Raw genomic sequence first — 20,491 nt, forward strand, 5'->3', positions numbered from 1 at the left:
AAACTGTGAAAGAAAATATGACTTTAGAATGGTAGAAATAGCTTAGTTTAATGTAGATGGTAAATGCAAAACTTACTCTAAAAGTACCTGGTATGCATCACACAATACAAACAAAATAGCCACTGGGAAGTTGATGCGCCAATCTTTGCCCTCAGGGGAGTGGATGCGTTGGTTCCTTACTGCAGCGCAGGGGAGGTGATGCGTCACTTCCTTACTGTGTGGGGAGTTGATGCAAATTTCTTACTGCAGCCCGGTGATGATGCAACAAGATGGCACCTCGATGTGATGTGAAGATCCGGCGCGATGCAACAAAATGGCGTCTTTGATGCGATGCGACAACGTGAATGCGATGCATGCACACCCGATGGCCGTGCGGCCACTCGGTGTACACTTCATCCCTTACAGTCCCTCCGACATGCTTTTCCAGTGATACGATGGCCATCTCTGCGGAGGCGACATGCTTCTCCAGTGATGCTGCGTTCTTTGTCGGTGACGCGACGGCGAACATATGTTGGCGGCAACACGTTACTCGGTGATGCAATGGCAACTGCTGCGGCAGCGACAAGCTTCTTCCTTGATGCGTCGCACTTCCAGCTCCCAGCGACACACATTCTCCAGTGGTCCCAAAACAACACCAGGCACCTCTCTGTAAGCAGATTTCCCAGCAAGAAATTCAGGGTGAAACTGGTGGTGAAGTCTTTGTAGCCCTGAGACTTTTGAACAGGAGGCAAGCTCAGCTTCAAGCCCTTGAAGATATTTCTCAAGATGATAAAGTACACACAGTTCATTTTCCATTTTTCTTGGAAATCAGTAACCTCTGCAGGCCAACCCCAGATAGCAACCGGCACTGGGGCAGTCTCCTCCTTCAGCTTCCTTCGTTTCTCATTTTGAAAAAGGTCCTGCTTGATTCCCAGAAGTGATCTAAAACTTTGGGGTCTGGGCCCCAATATTTATACTGCAAAATCCTTTGTCCTCTGAAGGCAAAGCATGCCTGTGTCCTGCCACAACCAGCTCTGTCCTTCTGGGTGCAGCTTCCTGGCAGGAGGTGGAGACAGCATTGTTTGATAGCAGACCTGGCCCAGGGAACTGAAAGGAACTCCCCACCCCTACTCTCTATGCTATGAGGGCTCAGGTCAGTGAAAGAAAATCTCTACCCCACTACTCTCTTTTCAGTTCAGTAAGTTCAGTAAATCTTTATTTCGAAGAATAAAAATTCCTCATAAAAGCACATTACATTATAACATTTTCCTTAAATATCATTACATTTCCTTCCTGAACTTTTTATGTTAAAAACAACAGTAACAGAGAGAGGATATGGTTCCCGAGACAGGTATGGTTTTATAAAACAAATTCATTTCTTGTATTCCTCAATCTTACTGCTACTTTTAAAAAGCTTAAAATGGCACATAGGGTGTGGGGATCAATAGCTTTCTGTAAAAACAACAATGCAGTTTTTGCTTGGTGGAGTTTCTGTTTCTTTAAAATGGCTACCAAAAACAAATGTCTAGGGTTACTATAAAAAGGACATAAAAGTACAAAATGAAGGGTGTCCTGCGGAGACCTATTGTCGCAGCCGCAGGCACCCTTCTGCTCAATTGTTACAGTAAAACCAGCAGGGTAAGCTAAAATGTTTGGTAACCAATTGAGCCTAAAACGGCACATTAAAAAACGATCATTTTGGCTATACATTAGAAACAGATATGGTTCCATTCCCTCCCCGTTTCTTACAAGATCATAGGCTACTAATGATTTCTTCACCAGGCCACGACATTTTCTATCGGAGGCAAATTTTTCTAAAAGCAATTTTTTCACCTTCAGTTTACAACTATATACAATCGAAGAAGGATCATTAAAAAGCTGGCACTGATCAATACTTGTTAGAGTGTCTTTCACATATTTCAACCAAAGGATATGTAGGGCCTTGTCTCTTTGTAAGCAGTCTGTGACTATTTCCCTGGTCAGGGCTGCCTCCGGGTTGATCCAAATTCTTATCCATGCCATAATTGGCCTTAATTTAGCAGTGTCAGAGATATATGGCATCCCTAGTTCATCATGGGCAATTTCTGCAGGGATGGTTTACGGGATTTTTAAAAGTCTTCGAAAGAATTTGTCTTCATGCTGTTGGAGTTGCTTACAGTCCCTGAAGCCCCATACCTCAGCACCATACAAGGCCTTTGCTGTGCTGATTGAGCCATATAGTGCCATTATCTGTGCTGGGCACCAACGTCCCAATCTACGGGCAAAGCTCGAGATGGCCCCGTTAGAGGAAACAAGCTTGGTGCAATGGGCCTCAAGAGATGATTAAACTGCATGTCCCCATCCATTAGCAGCCCAAGATAGGGGAAGGTCTTTACTTTGCCCAGGATATGTGACCCAATTTTGGACACGCTCTTGCTGGCGGGTTTTTTGCCGGCCACCATGACAAAAGATTTTGTTAGGTTGACAGACAGGTCCAGGTCCCCCATGAACTCAACAAATCCGTCCACCAGGAGTTGCAAAGCCCTCTGGGTCCTGGCTAGCAGGACCGCGTCATCCGCGTACAATAGTACTGGGACATGACGTGGTCCTACTTTAGGAGAATCAACTTATAGAGCAATAAGGGCACTCTCAAGGGCGTTAATGTAAAGGGAGAAAAGAAAAGGGGCTAATATGCACCCTTGTCTTACTCCCTCTGCACATAAAAATTGATCAGTTTGCCCCCCCTCTGGGCTGAAGCGGACCTTAGACGTGGTGTTCCAATGCAGCTCTTTCAGGATGTTAATCAGCCCCTCCTCTCTCCCTAGGTTATTCATCATGGACCACAGTTTAGACCTATTGACATTGTCAAAGGCCGCGGCTAGGTCCATAAATGCCATGTAGACCGTGCCCTTGCCTGCTTTCGTATACTTAGCTGTCAAAAGATACAAATTTAGGCACTGATCGCTTTTCGATCTGCCCTCCCTAAACCCATATTGTATTTCAGCTAAGATATGGTGTTCCTCAGTCCACTCCATAAGCCTGTTTAAAATCACTCGCCCCAGAATTTTAGCCGAAACATCAATGAGCGAGATTGGCCTATAACATTTAGGAGGATATATGACGTTAAAACGCGTCCTTTTACAACGCATACCATAACCACGGATTTTTTAGAACGCAGGTCATGTTACAACGGATCCCTTTACAACGCTATTCACAACAACGCAGGTACTATTACAACGCATACCATTACATCGTAAGTATAATTACAGGTAAGTAAATAAAATTAATATTTAAATTAATATTTAATTTAATTAATTATGAATGTAATATTATTATTATTAATGTATTATTATTATAATTATTTTTTATTAAGGAAATAAAACATATATTAATACAATTAATTTTAATTTTTTAAATTGTAAATATATATTAAAAATGACCCTGTACCCCAAAACCCAAACCCAGCCCTTAAACCTAAAAATACCCCTGTACCCCAAAACCCAAACCCAGCCCTAAAACCTAAAAATACCCCTGTACCCGAAAACCCAAACCCAGCCCTAAAACCTAAAAATACCCCTGTACCCCAAAACCCAAACCCAACCCTAAAACCTAAAAATACCCCTGTACCCCAAAACCCAAACCCAACCCTAAAACCTAAAAATACCCCTGTACCCCAAAACCCAAACCCAACCCTAAAACCTAAAAATACCCCTGTACCCCAAAACCCAAACCCAGCCCTAAAACCTAAAAATACCCCTGTACCCTAAAACCCAAACCCAGCCCTAAAACCTAAAAATACCCCTGTACCCCAAAACCCAAACCCAACCCTAAAACCTAAAAATACCCCTGTACCCCAAAACCCAAACCCAGCCCTAAAACTTAAAAATACCCCTGTACCCCAAAACCCAAACCCAACCCTAAAACCTAAAAATACCCCTGTACCCCAAAACCCAAACCCAGCCCTAAAACCTAAAAATACCCCTGTACCCCAAAACCCAAACCCAGCCCTAAAACCTAAAAATACCCCTGTACCTCAAAACCCAAACCCAGCCCTAAGACCTAAAAATACCCCTGTACCCCAAAACCTAAAAATACCCCTTTACCCCAAAACCCAAACCCAACCCTAAAACCTAAATATTCCACTAATAAATAAACTTACCTATAATTATACTTACGATGTAATGGTATGCGTTGTAATAGTACCTGCATTGTTGTGAATAGCGTTGTAAAAGGATCCGTTGTAACATGACCTGCGTTGTAAAAAATCTGTGGTCATGGAATGCGTTCTAAAAAATCTGTGGTAACAGTTGTACACCCATTTAGGATCATCCCTGGATCCTTTTTTAAAGGATGTATGACGTTACAATGCAGGCTATTACAACGCCTGCCGTTACAACGCGGTTTTCACATCGCATACCATTACAACGCATAGTGCTTTTAGGCACTGGATAGTGAATTATTTAATTTACTATTCCAACTCCAGTCCCCGTGGATAGTAGGGAAGGTGTTGGATAGTAAATTAAATATATTCCCTATCCTAGAGCGCCCCCCAGCGCAATGCGTTGTAATGGTTTGCGTTGTAATGGTTGCCTTGTAATGGTAGTGCGTTGTAAAAGTTTCGTTGTAAGTGATGTTTCCCTTTTTTAAATATCGGTACAATCAGTGCCGTGGACTAAGAACGTGGTAGGCCGGATTTGATAGCTGTATTTAAGACCCTTGTTAAAATTGGTGCCCATAAGTCTATATTGCTTCTGTATAGATCCGGTGGAGTACCATCTGGACCGGGGGCCTTGTTTGGGGTCAACCCGCTGATTGCATTTGTTATCTCTACTAGCGAGAAGGAGATGTTATCACTCAGTATGCCCTGCCATTTGCCCTCTTGAATTGCTAGGTGTAGCTTATTATATAGCCCTTGGAAATGATTGACCCATTGCTCTGGGAGGATGTTACTACTAATCTCCGGGGCAGAATTCTCGTTGAAACAGGGCCGATTTACAATTCTCCAGAATTCTGCAAGATCCCTGTTTTCTCCCGCCTCTCTCAGGTCTGCCCACACTTCTGCCTGAAGCAGCTTCTTCCGCTCTTTTACTTTGGTTCTATAGTTTAATCTGCAAGAGGCCACTTCTGTCTTATTTTCCTTGGTTTAACTTTAAGACAAGCTTTTAGATCCCTTAGGGCTTTGGAGCAGCTCTTGTCGAACCAGCGTGGGTTCTTCTGATCTTTCCTCGGGCCTTTAACTTTCAGCATTTTATCGACTCTGTTTGTGAGGGTTATGAAGGATTCCATTAGTTCTGTACCTTCCTTTAGGGGGTCCAAACAGTCTTCTATCTCTTTTCTACCATTTTGGACAAGCGATTTATAAAACTCATCAGAGTTTACCCTTGCCCACTTGAGACGCCTTCCCTGATCTGTTGGCTGAAGGCTAATTCCCCCCCCCCCTTTGGATTTGGATTTGCCCGCCCCACACACATGATTAATTTCTAAAACAAGAGGGTTATGGTCACTAAAGGGACTCCATTTAGTTTTGACCCTGGCAATTCTGTTTTTAGCAAAGGAGGATATTAGTATATAATCTATTATAGTAGAACTCCCTCTGCCTTTGAAGGTTGGAACATATGTACCCTCTGCCTCTGGGACTATTAGGTCCATCGTGTGTGCTAATGAATGGGCTTCTAACATTGTGTTTAATTGAATGCCCTCCTGATTATTTTCCCAATGGGGTCCCTCGTTAAGGGGGCAAGTGTCCCAATATAGATGATCCTGGAGCAGATCTGGGCAGAGATGACAGTTAAAGTCGCCCATTACAATGGTCATTGGTACCCCCCCTTCTTCACCTCAGCCTCATATGCGAGTTTCTCATCTAATTCACTGAGTGCGGCATTTATTCCCTTTATCGGTCCGGGGTTGTAAAAATTGAAAAACTGTACCCTCAGCCCTCTACTCTGGAATATTGCGCTTTGCAGGGTGTGTGATGACCAGGATGGAACCGTCCATTTCCCTTCCAATGTTAGATCGACATTGAGCGCCAACCCTCCTCTCGCTCTTCCCGCCCTACCTTTTTGTGCAGGCACAAAAAAGCACTTATAGCCCTCTATTTGATATAATGCTGCACTGACAGCCCATGTCTCTTGAAATGCCAGGATATGATATCCCTGGATCTCATTCCTCCATTCCGGGTTATCAAATTTGCCTGCTAAACCTGCTACATTCCATGTTAGAATGTTCACTTTACGTATATGTGCTTCCCCACTATTCTTATCCCCTAAAACATGGTTTGAATCCATTAATATTTTGTTACAAACTCTCACTATTTCTGTTGTAATATTGTTTAGATTTTCTGCCATGTGTTGAGTGCCTTCGCATCCCTCCGCTTCCATCCCTCTAGCCAGTGTTACATCCTTTTCTCCCTTATCCTTCTCAGCTTCCCTTAGTCATTCATTTTCATCCATGGATTGTAAGGGGCTGTATCTATTTGTCCATTGAGGACCTCCCTGGTGTGCTATAGTTTGCACGCCATACTCCATGGGCCTAGGACCAGGTCCATCTATGAATCTGTTCCTTCCCGGGAAGTGAAAGTTTGTTTGGCGTGTCACCAATTTCCTGGGATAAAAATATGCTAGTGGCAGGGTCCTTATTGTGCTGGTGGTATTTCTATTATCATTAGCTAATATATACTGCACAAGATTCGGATCCCTGAAATTGGCGATAATGCAATTCCCCTCTATTTCTTTCTTTCTGGTTCCCACCCATTGTGCTCTCCTTAGATGTAAAATTTCCCCCCCTCTTCCACCCTGTAAAGGTCTATGAATGTTTAGCCAGGTTGTAATTTTTTGTTTTAGTTCTATGAAAGTTTCTCTCTGCCCCCGTCCTAATCCTGGGACCCCCGTGAAAATAACGACAAAAGGGCTTGCTTCCGGGGGTAGGTTTAAACATGGGAGTGGGCCTTGTGCTCTAGCATTATGCTCAGTAGGATATTGTTGGTTTTTTTGCCTGGTGTGAGGTGCCGATGTTCTCTGGTTGCCTTGGCCCTCCCACACCCTGTCTTTGAGTGTTATTTCTATCCCAATTTCCATGTGTGTTGGTACTCCCACCCCTGTCTGCAGTTGCCCCTTCAGTCGCAGCATGAACTTGGGCAATGGTGCTTTGGTCATAGCTAACACAGTTATTCGGTGGTACTGGTCGTGGGGCTGGGACGTTATTTAATGAGGTCCCCTTAGCATTTTGTGTGGATGCTGGGGATTCCCTTGCCTTGCCCTTCGCTAGTTATTTTATCTATCTTACTCACTAGTGGTTTAATTAAACTAGTTATAAATGTCTCCAGGTGCTTTTGTAGCTCTAGAATTATAGGGTCAAGCCACCTTAGGGCGGCTTTGGATTCTATTATTAGGACTTCATCCTCTATGTCGTTGGGTTTACTACACTTATTAATCTTTTTCTTCGCCCTTTGTTTGTCTAGTTCTATTATGGCGTTTTTTAGTAGGTAGTTTCGGTGTTACATTTGTTTCTGTGTTTATGGATGCTTGGTCCTCTACTGCTACTTGTACACAGGGGATAGTGTCTAGTGAGTTTTCACGGCTCCCTTCAGGTGATATATCAGCTTGGGTTACCTCCTCAGTTAGAGTTGGTGTCAGTGGCAGGGAGGTTAAGGTCATTGATATGCGTCTCTCTGCACGCTCAATATCCCCTGCGACCTTTCTTAACATTAAATCAATGACGGTGGGAGTGGCTTTGTGGGTGGATGCATCACCAGGCTCTGGGCCGGGGTTCTTTGGTTTAAGAGGGGTTCCTACTTTGCTCTTAGTAGAGCGAGTTTTCGGTTTAGTTGCCATGGTTTTTCAGGTTACAGTGTCAGTAATGTAGTCCTTCTTCCTGTTTTATAAGAAACAGTTTGGACAAAAATGTTAAACAAAACAATAGCAATGATCTGTCTGCTTTCCCCCCTGGGAGTTGTTAGGCTTCCGTGTCAGTCTTAATGAATTTGTCCGGGCCCTCACACTCTTTGGGGAATGGCTTTTACAGTACCTTTCAGCAGAACCACGGGATGTGGCCCGTCCCGACCCTAGTCGGCCCTGGACGGCCACAGACGGCCCGCCCTCTGCCAGGGCTCCGACCCCGCGCGTCCCGTGACGCGGGAGGTGCTCCTGGTTTTTATGCACCTCCGGCCGGAAGCAGCAAGGGTCAGGAGGCGGCGTCCCGGTCCCGGTCGTGCAGGGATGCTGGGTAGGGTAGTTTTGCGTGGCAAGATGGCGCTCCTCCCCACTCGGCAGCCAACAGCACTCGGCGGCGGGGGAGAGCGATGGAGTTCCGCGGCCCCAACAGACTGCAGACACGCTGTGGTAAATGCCCCCAAAACTGTCTCAATTACCCCCGCTCCACCGGAGGTGCTCCTGGTGTTTATGCACCTCCGACCGGAAGCGGCAAGGGGCAGGAGGCCCAGTGTAAGAATTGGCTTTTGTAGTTTGGTTTGCCCTGTTCCCATCATGCACTGGGACAGGAACAGACTAATTTGCATACAGCCAGGTTCTGAAACTGGGATGGTGCAGTGAGCTAAAAAACGGTGTTGGATCTAGCCCTGATCTCTTGACTGGGTGAGAGCTTTCTGCTTAATTCAGAGACTCTGTCCCTCACCACCCCTTGTTGTAAATAAGGGGCAGGAGGCGGCGTCCCGGTCGTGCAGGGATGCTGGGTAGGGTAGTTTTGCGTGGCAAGATGGCGCTCCTCCCCACTCGGCGGCCGACAGCACTCGGCGGCGGGGGAGAGCGATGGAGTTCCGCGGCCCCAACAGACTGCAGACACGCTGTGGTAAATGCCCCCAAAACTGTCTCAATGACCCCCGCTCCACCGGAGGTGCTCCTGGTGTTTATGCACCTCTGGCCAGAAGCAGCAAGGGTCAGGAGGCGGCGTCCCGGTCCTGGTCGTGCAGGGATGCTGGGTAGGGTAGTTTTGCGTGGCAAGATGGCGCTCCTCCCCACTCGGCGGCCGACAGCACTCGGCGGCGGGGGAGGGCGATGGAGTTCCGCGGCCCCAACAGACTGCAGACACGCTGTGGTAAATGCCCCCAAAACTGTCTCAATGACCCCCGCTCCACCGGAGGTGCTCCTGGTGTTTATGCATCCCGGCTGGAAGCGGCAAGTGTCAGGAGGCGGCGTCCCGGTCCCGGTCGTGCAGGGATGCTGGGTAGGGTAGTTTTGTGTGGCAAGATGGCGCTCCTCCCCACTCGGCGGCCGACAGCACTTGGCGGCGGGGGAGAGCGATGGAGTTCCGCGGCCCCAACAGACTTTAGACACACTGTGGTAAATGCCCCCAAAACTGTCTCAATGACCCCCGCTCCACCGGAGGTGCTCCTGGTGTTTATGCACCTCTGGCCGGAAGCGGCAAGGGTCAGGAGGCGGCGTCCCGGTCCCGGTCGTGCAAGGATGCTGGGTAGGGTAGTTTTGCGTGGCAAGATGGCGCTACTCCCCACTCGGCGGCCGACAGCACTTGGCGGCGGGGGAGAGTGATGGAGTTCCACGGCCCCAAGAGACTGTAGACAGGCTGTGGTAAGTGCCCCCAAAACTGTCTCAATGACCCCCGCTCCCCCGGAGGTGCTCCTGGTGTTTATGCACCTCCGACCGGAAGCAGCAAGGGTCAGGAGGCGGTGTCCCGGTCCCGGTCGTGCAGGGATGCTGGGTAGGGTAGTTTTGCGTGGCAAGATGGTGCTCCTCCCCACTCGGCGGCCGACAGCACTCGGCAGCGGGGGAGAGCGATGGAGTTCCGCGGCCCCAACAGACTGCAGACACGCTGTGGTAAATGCCCCCAAAACTGTCTCAATGACCCCCGCTCCACCGGAGGTGCTCCTGGTGTTTATGCATCCCGGCCGGAAGCGGCAAGGGTCAGGAGGCGGCGTCCCGGTCCCGGTCGTGCAGGGATGCTGGGTAGGGTAGTTTTGCATGGCAAGATGGCGCTCCTCCCCACTTGGCGGCCGACAGCACTCGGCGGCGGGGGAGAGCGATGGAATTCCGCGGCTCCAACAGACTGCAGACACGCTGTGGTAAATGCCCCCAAAACTGCCTCAATGACCCCCGCTCCACCGGAGGTGCTCCTGGTGTTTATGCATCCCGGCCGGAAGCGGCAAGGGTCAGGAGGCGGCGTCCCGGTCGTGCAGGGATGCTGGGTAGGGTAGTTTTGCATGGCAAGATGGCGCTCCTCCCCACTCGGCGGCCGACAGCACTCGGCGGAGAGCGATGGAGTTCCGCGGCCCCAACAGACTGCAGACACGCTGTGGTAAGTGCCCCCAAAACTGTCTCAATGACCCCCCCCCCCCTCTGGGGGGGGTCATTGGTGGTGTGTCAAGTGTGGTTCAATGGTTTGAAGCGGCAGACCTTGATGCAGAGCTCTGGCCCGGGACCAGGGTTCGATTCCCGCCTCGGCGGGTCTCGAGCTCAAAACTCCTTGGACCTGATATTCTCGCCTCAGTGCCTATTCTAATCATGGATCCCACGCAGCGACTCTGGCCAATAGCTTGCTTAATCTACACGTCGGCCCCAGCAGCACAGGGGATGCCTGGCTTCACCTTGGGGGTGCCCAGGAGTGGACACTTCACATAGAAAGCCAGGAAGGGTTCCTCTGTGGTATGAATACAGGGCTACGAGGCCTGAGGGTAGAAGTGCGCTATATAAATACAATTCATTTAATTTCATTTCATTTCTTTTCAATGCAGGGCCTTATCAGCCTAGCCCTGACGCAGCAGACTGCTGGAGCTAAGACCCTCTCCAGCCCCCTGTCACTCACAAACCAGTCATGGAATACACAAACCTAGCAGAGACATCCTGGAAAGTTAGGCAAGAAAACACCTACTTTCTAAAAGTGGTATTTTCAAATACAGAATGTAAAAATCACCCACACTAAAAGATGTATTTTAACCATCTCAGTTCAGGCACACTAATCTCGAATTTCTACTTAGTTCCCTGGGTCAGTTAGGATTATAAGATGTTATAATCAAATTGTCCACTCTGGCCTATGGGAACAGGTAGCCTTGAAACAGTGAAAAACGAAATTGGCTGTAATTCACTATTAGGACATGCCACACACACAGGGCATGTCCTACTTTTTACACACAATGCACCCTGCCCTTAGGCCTACCTTAGGGGTGACTAAAGTGTAGAAAAGGAAGGTTTAGGAACTGGCAAGTGGGTGCACTTACCAAGTCGACGTGGCAGTTCCAAACTGCACACAGGCTCCGCAATGGCATGCCTGAGCCATGCTTTACAAGCTGCATCTGTGGGTGGCACAACCAGTGCTGCAATCCCACCACAGGCCCTGAGCACACATTTTGCACTATACTAGAGTCTGACAAGTAAATCAAATAAGCCAATCATAGAGTCAGTAATCCAATATAACAATTTACAATAGTGAGCACTTACACTTTGGCACTGAATAGCAGTGGCAAAGTACCCAAAGCATCTAGACCACCAAAAACATAGGAGACAACAGCAAAAAATGGAAGAGAGACCCACGCCTATGGTACCAGGTCTAACAGTAGCCATCTATCAATTACAGACATTGTAGCCTTGTTTCTATGACGCAGGGATTCCTCACTGCCAGCCTCACCACCGGCCAACAATATACTGACTATCGACAGCAAGAAAAGAAAAAAGGACCCCGAGAAATGTCAGAACATAAACCATGGGAGCCTAATTGAGATCTCATTAACACCAAATCATAATCCCTCGTACATACCTAAACCGAACCTAAAATGCATGCTTCTCAACTGCAGATCAGCAATCAAGCACACCACAGAAATCGCCAAAACTATCCTCCATCACAAAGTGGACATTATATTCCTAAAGAAACATAGCTACATCAATGTTCCATACCCCTGTTTGACACCATCATACCTCCGAATTGCACCATTCAACACAGTGACTGACAGTAATAACAGGGAGGAGGGATAGCAATCATTCCTGAGAAATCATTATTAGTCAAGATTTTCCGCATACACAGTCTCACATCATGTGAATACATGGGTGCAGAAATCTCCACAGCAAATACATCACTAGGCAAAGAACATCTTTTATACCACCCTCAAGGAGACATCCAACTGTTCATTGACCACATAATGGAAACAATTACCCCAATGCTGTTTTTCTAACAGACTTTAACCTACACTGGAATGATGAAGACTATACGAAGGTAAATATCCTTCATAACGATTTTTTTATTACGCTGACTTTGACTCCGCATACATTTTCTCCGCATTGTCCCCTACCCCGCATACCATTACTCCGCATTTTTTTACATCGCATGTGCATTTATCACACATGCCTTTACAATGAAAATCGTTGTAAAGGTATGTATGGTAAATGCACATACGAAGTAAAAAAAAGAAGAATTTGGGCGATCCACGTTGTTGTGAGGAATCAGGCTTTTCCGTTTCCTCACATCAACGTGCATCGCCCCTGACAGAGAGAGGACGGGATGCAGAAAGCAGAAGCAGTGAGAAAATACGAGAAGAAAAAGAGAGAAACAACGAGGCGAGAGAGGTAAGGAGGAATGGGCCTGCGGTGGGTGTTAATTTTTAAGGGATTAGGGTCGTGTTTATGTAGTGTAGGGTAGTGTATGTGGAGTGTAGGGTAGTGTTTTAGGTTTTACGGTCATGTTTATGTAGTGTAGGGTAGTGTGAGTGTAGTGTAGGGTAGTGTTTTAGGTTTTAAGGTCGTGTTTATGTAGTGTAGGGTAGTGTATGTGTAGTGTAGTGTAGTGTTTTAAGTTTTAGGGTTGTGTTTATGTAGTGTAGGGTAGTGTATGTGTAGTGTTGGTTAGTGATTTTTGCAGGGTACTCTTACTTACCTTTTAAACTTTTACAATGAGTATACCTTTAACATGCATGCCTTTGCATTGTAAAGGCATGCGTGGTAAAGGCATATTCGTTGTAAAAGTTTGCGTTGTGTTAATTTGCGGAGTGATAGTATTTGCCGGATCATTTTTGTGGAGTGATGGTATGGGGGGTATTTGTATGCGGAAAAACGTCATATACTCCTATACGAAGGTATCTACTGTGAAACAATTCCTCTCTGATCAAAACTTGACCCAATCATGAACGAGCCCAACTCATAAAAAAGGCTCAAAGCTCAACCTACTCATATCCCAAGAAGGAGCACTGACAATTGAGTCAATCACACCCAATGACTGGTTTGATCATCACACAATTATTTTCACCAAAAACATGGACAGGGTTGAACTAACCACATTTTTCAAGAAAAACCTCACCCAACTATATTACAGAATGTTCTTGAATTAACTGAACACCACATCCATAAAATATCCAACATAATGGAGTCAGTAGCACCAATATGCCTGAAATGAAAATATTTTAACCCTCCTATCCTTGGTACAATCAAAGTCTAAATGAGGAAAGAAGGGGTTTTATGCAAATGTGGCTGGCTAACGGAAGTTAGCACAGGCTCAGTTGCGCACAACCCTCTTAAATTCCATTGATCAAACCATTGATCAATGGAATTTAAGAGGGTTGTGCGCAACTGAGCCTGTGCTAACTTCCGTTAGCCAGCCACATTTGCATGTTACTTTGTAGAGTACCTGGGTATACTCAATCAGTTGCTGCACACAGATCATAATATTAGGTTAGATTTAGCTTAAACTTTGAAGAAAATAGGAGTGCTCGGTGCACAACTGCTTATTTCAAGAAGGGGTTTTAGACACGCAGAACGAAGGTGGAGACAGGATCGTTGGACACTGTTCCTAATCAAACTAAGTGAATGAGAGAATAACTACAAAACACATCTGAAACACAAATGCATTGTACTTCGTATCCCAACTCAATAGTGCAAGGAACCGCTAAGGCGATTGTTTGATATTATCAACCAAAAAACTGGTGCAAACAATTCAACCAAGTTCAGCAGTAACTCAGTGGAGAACTGTGAAGCTTTCTTGTCATTTTTCTATGACAAAAAATCTTAGAAATCAAAAAAGAAATTGTAACAGACAAAGAAGAGCTAAGAGCCCTCATAGACATTGATCACTATTCCTGCATTGTATCTCCTTACACAGTGAAGAAACAGATGAAGACTCAACCATCAAAAAATAAAATTCAACCCTTCTAGAGGGATTTCAAAACCATTACTGAGGAGGAGGTCCATAAACACTTACTATTCCATGAAACCAACTTTACATTTCAACAACCCAATACCCTCCACAACACTAAAGGAGCCCAGAAGCCTCTTCTGATCCATACTGACAAAGAGCATAAATTCATCGCTACAACAAGTGACTCCCCACAAGAAAAAAGAAGTAGCAGACCCAATAACTCTGAGCAACTTTTGGTTGGTGTTGAATATTTCCTTTCTGGACAAATTGTTGGAAAAATGCGTTCACAACCAACTGAGTCAGCACATTGCTCAATTTAACCTACTCAACAAATTTCAATCAGTATTTAGACACGTAGGCCCAGCACAGATTTGGTCATCCTTCACATAAGGGATAACAATCATAAGATGCTAGACAACAACGACTCCTGACTACTCATCTTACTAGACCTCTCATCGGTGATTGACACTGTCAAACACAATGACCTACTAAAATCGTTAAAAAACCGAATGGGAGGAGGAGGAGCCAAGCCTGCATCCGAAATGGCTGCATAGCCGTTTGGCTCTGTGAGCCCTCTTGCCCTTCACACCCATCCTGGTGCTCGTTCTGAGCCACGAAGTCATATTTGAATGAGAGAAGGAGAACGATCACTTACCGCCCGCTCCTGAGAATCCTGCGTGTGGAGAATCCGGAGAAACCTTCCCCAACTGCTTTGCGGCCCTTGTAGTGACGGAGCCGGGGTGTCGATTGAGACGGGCGGTCGGTCGCGACTGCAACAACAGCGGCCGCCTGCGGTGGCGAGGTGCCGGTGGGAGGGTGCCGTTGACTTGAAGTGTCGCTGATGGCAGTAGCGGCCTGGTCCCTTATTACTGAGCCTTGAGGGGCTGCGTGGCACAACAGAATCGAGGGGGGTGTATGGCACTTGGCCCCCTCTTCGGACTCCGCACCCGGACATAACCGAGGATCGCCCCCGAGACAGGCGGGCGGCCCCCAGGGAGTGTCAGGGTCTTTTGTTTAGCTTAATTACCACGAAGTTAAACGTCATGGTAATGTGCCAAAAAAACAAGAAAAAAAAATGTTGTTACCTGCGCTGCATCGCCAAATGTGATATAGCACGGGCAACAAATTTTTTTTATTTTTTTTCGGTACTTACCTGACATCGTCTATATCCCGCATTTTACAACCTCCCTCCCTGCCCCTCCTCTGCCTGATGTCACCGCCCGGCGTAACGCCCTGCACGAGTCGTGGCTGCTGACATCACCGCCCGGCGTAACGCCCTGCACGAGCCGTGGCTGCCAATTACATTTGTTTAGACTTACAAGTATTCAAAAACAAATACAGGCTTGGGAGTATCACGTGACGCAGTAATAAATATTAAAACTAATGGGAGAATTAGGAGGGAGCAAATACGATGAACCAGAAAGCATATATTCCAGAAAAATTAAGCAAAACAAAACTGGGTGGGCCACGTGACGGATTTAAAAAAATAATAGTATTATGAACGCACAATGTATAAGAATACAGGATAAAGCACGAGACAGTTAAAAAATACGAAACCGAAATTTATGTATGCAGAATTTATAAAAATACAGGTCTGGGGGACTTTGTGACACAGAAAGAAACATTTATACTATGTACATACAATTTAAAAGCATTAAGGGATAGGAGGGGCACGTGATGCAGAAAAGAATACCATCATGAACATACAATAAAAAGAACAAATTGTAAAACACGTGACACACTTCAAAAATACGATACAGAAATTCATAGAAGCTCAATTTATAAAAAAAATCCGTAGGAGTGCTCCGTAAGACAGAAGGAAATATTAGGATCAACAAAGGAAGATCAATAAGAATGGAGGCCTGGGACAAGGGCCGGACAGGGAACCAAAACCGGCCCTGGCAAAGTGCTCGGCCGCCCCCGTGTCATTTGAGATGTCATCAGTAATGTCATGAGTGATGTCACTGACCATTTCATGAGTGATGTAATATGTGACGTCATCAGCAGTGCATTGCCGGCGTGCGAGTTATAGTTAGCTGAACTAACTATAACAGGGGAATTTCAAAGGTTTTGTATGAGACAAATGTTCAGCTAACTGTAACATGTGTGAAACCTATGGTTTTTTCAATGAATTTGCAAGGTTTTCTAAATGCTAATTCCTAACTATAACGTATGTGAAACCTATGGTTTTTTCAATGAATTTGCAAGATTTTTTAAATGCTAATTCCTAACTATAACGTGTGTGAAACCTATGGTTTTTTTCAGTGAATATATATTTATATACATACATATCTACATATATAGTTACCAAAGAGCTTTTTTTTTTAAATATAGAAATAGAGTTGCGTACTGGTCGCATTCTGTGTGCAAACCCAGTTATATATTTACAATTGTAAAATACAGTGAAAATAATACTTTATGTATATTTTAAGGGTAGTTGTCCACAACAAGGGTAATACATTGAATATGTAGTCATGCTAAAGACAATTTGAAAATGAAATGTATATATTTTCCGTGACCATCGCGCACACTACCGGGACTTACTTCTTAGACCACGTAGGAATCGCAGCTCCAGTGTGATTTGTAAAAGTAATAGTTATGATAAAGCACACTTTAGATTTGAATATTGCTTTAATATTTTTGTTTAAAATATGGTGTATCTCCTTGTTTGTTTCCAGGAAATAAGTGGGGAATTGTGTTCCAAACATGAGTCTATCTTTTTTATTTTGCTATTAATACATATATGTAGACAATAATAAGCTTAAGTGACCGGTTACAGTTTTGCTAGGATTGCATAAAAACTTGTATATTAAAAGTGAAAAAATATTTAAAACGTATTTAATATTAATTTCAGGAGTCGCAATACATCCATGTAGATCACATTTACTTCTGGTTTTGCATAGGGGATTCAGATCTAAAGATTATTTCTCAATAGTATTATATATTGATATAGATTCATTTACTTTATTTTAACCCCTTCGCTGCTAGGCCTTTTCCCCTCCTGTGCTAAGCCTTTTTTTGGCTACTTGGGGTAGTGCGTGCTTAGGACCCTGTAACTTTTTGACCACATAAGTTATCCACGTCATTTTTGCGTCCTTTTCTTCCAACATAATGGGGATTATAAAGGTACCCAGGGTTTGTGAATTCCCTTTGGAGGGGTCCCAGAAATTAAGCAAAATACAGTGACATTCTTCGTTTTTTTTAAGAAAAATGGGAAAACAGGCTGCAAAGGAAGGCTTCTGGGTTTTTCCCTGCAAATGTTATCAAAAATGGTTTGTGGGGCTGAAATCACCATCTTCCTAGCTTTTAGGGAATGACAGTCTTTTGTAAGAGAACCAACATTTTTCACACAGTTTTGGCATTTTTCTGGGACATAGCCCATTTTTGCTATTTTTAGTGCTTCCAAACTCCTTCCAGTTAATGGTAAAAATTAGTTTAAAAGTAATAAAGGATCCTGAAAATCTATACATTTTATTAAAGTAGACAAAATTATAAATTCAGAAAGGGGTCATTTGTCTAAATCCATGAAGGTTTCTTTATAGAAACTAACAGTTACATTTTGGAAAAAATACAAATTAGTTGAAAAAAACAGCCTTTTGTGTCAACATTTTCACCTGTAACTTCTTATAACTATGACAGCTGTTTGCAAGCAATATACCGTTACATTTGCTGGATTGTCCTGGTTGTGAGCATGTATAGGACGTGCAGGTTTACCAAGAAAACGACAAACCCAGAGCCAAAAACTTTGAAGCAACTTGCAATTGAATTTTCTTATGTACTGGGTTTAGAGCAATTATACTTCGAAAACGTATTCATGGCAAAATCGGTATGAAAGACACCTATGTATTTCTGAAATGGGTACAAATTATAGAGTTTAGAAACACTACATATTTGGACATTTTCAAAATTGGGAAAACTCATACTATTATGAGAGTTATTGGTCATTTTTCAAAATGACTTCTTTTTTACACAATGACTTTCATTTGGAAGGCAGAAATGCATTAAAACTCAACAGGTAATAACAGTTGCTTTACAAATCTAAATTACCCTAAGTCTCCCGATAAAAATGGTACCTCACTTTTGTGGGTCAGCTTTGTGCCTGCGATAGGAAACGGCGCAAAACACAACGTGGTCACACCTCAATTTTCGCAGTGAAAAATGACCCTTTTTTGGCAGAGTGCCTAGCTGTAGTTTTTTAACCCTAGCTCGGCCGGCACTTAGGGAAACCTAGCAAACCTATACATTTTTTTAAACTAGACACCCAGGGATATCCAGGATGGGGTGACTTGACTGCCTCCCACCAGGTTCTGTTACCCAGAAACCCTTGCAAAGCTAACAAATTGTCCAAAAAAAATGCATTTTCCTCACATTTTTGTGGTGGAAAGATCTGGAATCTGTGTGGATCAACAAATTTCCACACACCCCGCGATCCCCAAAGTCTTCTGAGAAAAATAGTACCTCACTTGCGTGGATCAGCCAAGTGCCTGCGACAGAAAACGGTGCAAAATGCAACATGGTTGCACCTCAATTTTGCCGTGATAAATGGCCCTTGTTTGGCAAAGTGCCTACCTGTAGTTTTTACGATTTACAAAAAGGGGGGTGGTGATGAACAGAGTGTCTGAGTTAAACAGACCACTCTTACCCAGTCCAAAGATCAGGGCTTGATCCATCACCGTTATTTATCTCACTGCCCCATCCCAGCTCAGAACCTGGCTATATGCAAATCAGTCTGTCCCTGGCCCAGTGCATCATGGGAACAGGGCAGACTAAACTACCAAGCCAATTCTTCACCAGAAAGGAGACAAGCTACCGGGGACCGGTTTCTGGCATTTCAGCCTTCTTCGGCCCGGCTTGCTTGAATCCTGATGGAGCAGTGAGAAAGGGACTCATGTCTGAGTATACCCTGCCACACCTATAGTGGCCAAAAACGATTTACAAAAAGGGGGGTGGTGATGAACAGAGTGTCTGAGTTAAACAGACCACTCTTACCCAGTCCAAAGATCAGGGCTTGATCCATCACCGTTATTTATCTCACTGCCCCATCCCAGCTCAGAACCTGGCTATATGCAAATCAGTCTGTACCTGTAGTTTTTAAACCCTAACTCTGCCAGCACCAAGGGAAACCTAGCAAACCTATACATTTTTTAAAACTACACACCCAGGGGAATTCAGGATGGGGTGACTTGACTCCCTCCATGAGGTTCTGTTACCCAGAATCCCTTGCAAACCTAAAAAATGGACCAAATAAATGCATTTTCCGCACATTTCTGTGGTGGAAAGTTCTGGAATCTGCGTGGATCAACAAATTTCCACACACCCGGCGTTCCCCAAAGTCTTCTGAGAAAAATGGTACCTCACTTGCATGGGTTAGCCTAGTGCCTGCGACAGGACTCAGCGCAAAACGCAATGTGGTCGCACCTCGATTTCGCAGTGAAAAATTACCCTTTTTTGAAAAAGTGCCTACCTGTAGTTTTTGAACCCTAACTCTGCTGGCACCTAAGCAAACCTAGCAAACCTATAAATTTTTGAAAAGTAGACACCCAGGGGAATTCAGGATGGAGTGAATCGACTGCCTTCCACCAGGTTCTGTTACCCAGAATGAAATGAAATAAATGAAAATAATTTTTGTTAAGCGCGGCTGCTGCCCTGAGGCATCCAGGTGCTGAGGATTAGATTGGAAGCTCTCCAGGTAGTAACCTAGAGGCTAGTCTGCAGTGTTAAACAGAAAGGTTTTGAGCTGTTTGCGGAATGTCATCAGGTTGGAGTTAGATCTTAAATGGAGGGGGAGTGAGTTGCATAGCCTAGCAGCATTATAGGAAAAGGATCGGCCACCAGCTCTAGATCTTCTAATGCATGGAACTGTCGCCAAAAAAGCATGGTCGGAGCGAAGCTGTTTATTTGAGCAGTGGGGAGTGATCAGAAAGTGGTTAATTTTAGGGCCAGTTTTCCAGTACGCTTGATGGGAGATGCACATGGACTTAAATTTGACTCTCTCCCTAACAGGTAGTCAGTGCAGAGTTCTCAGTCCAGGCTCTGCCGAGGCTCTGCGTGGGAGGCTAAGCACTGTTCGTGCTGTGGAGTTCTGGATCTGCTGCAGTTTTTGCAGACAGTATTCAGGCGCCCCTAAGTACAAGGCATTACTAAAGTCGAGGCGAGATTGAATTAAGCCCTGCATAACAACTTGCTTGGCTTCGAGGGGTAAAAGTGGGAAGATCTTCTTCAACATCCGGATAAGTCCAAAGCAAGTCGCTGACAGTTTGGTTGCCTGGGTGTTAAAGGTCAATGTTTTATCCATCCACACCCCAGGACTTTTTATGTCGTCTCTAGGTGTAGGCGGCACGCCCATACTAGTGGGCCACAACAAATCTATAGTAGGTAGGACTGGGGGGCCGAGAAGCATAAGCTTGGTGTTATCACTATTGAGCTTAAGTTCAACATCGACATCCAGTTC

The sequence above is a fragment of the Lissotriton vulgaris genome, chromosome 7 (assembly GCF_964263255.1).
Source record: "Lissotriton vulgaris chromosome 7, aLisVul1.2, whole genome shotgun sequence".
In the NCBI taxonomy this organism is placed as follows: domain Eukaryota; kingdom Metazoa; phylum Chordata; class Amphibia; order Caudata; family Salamandridae; genus Lissotriton; species Lissotriton vulgaris.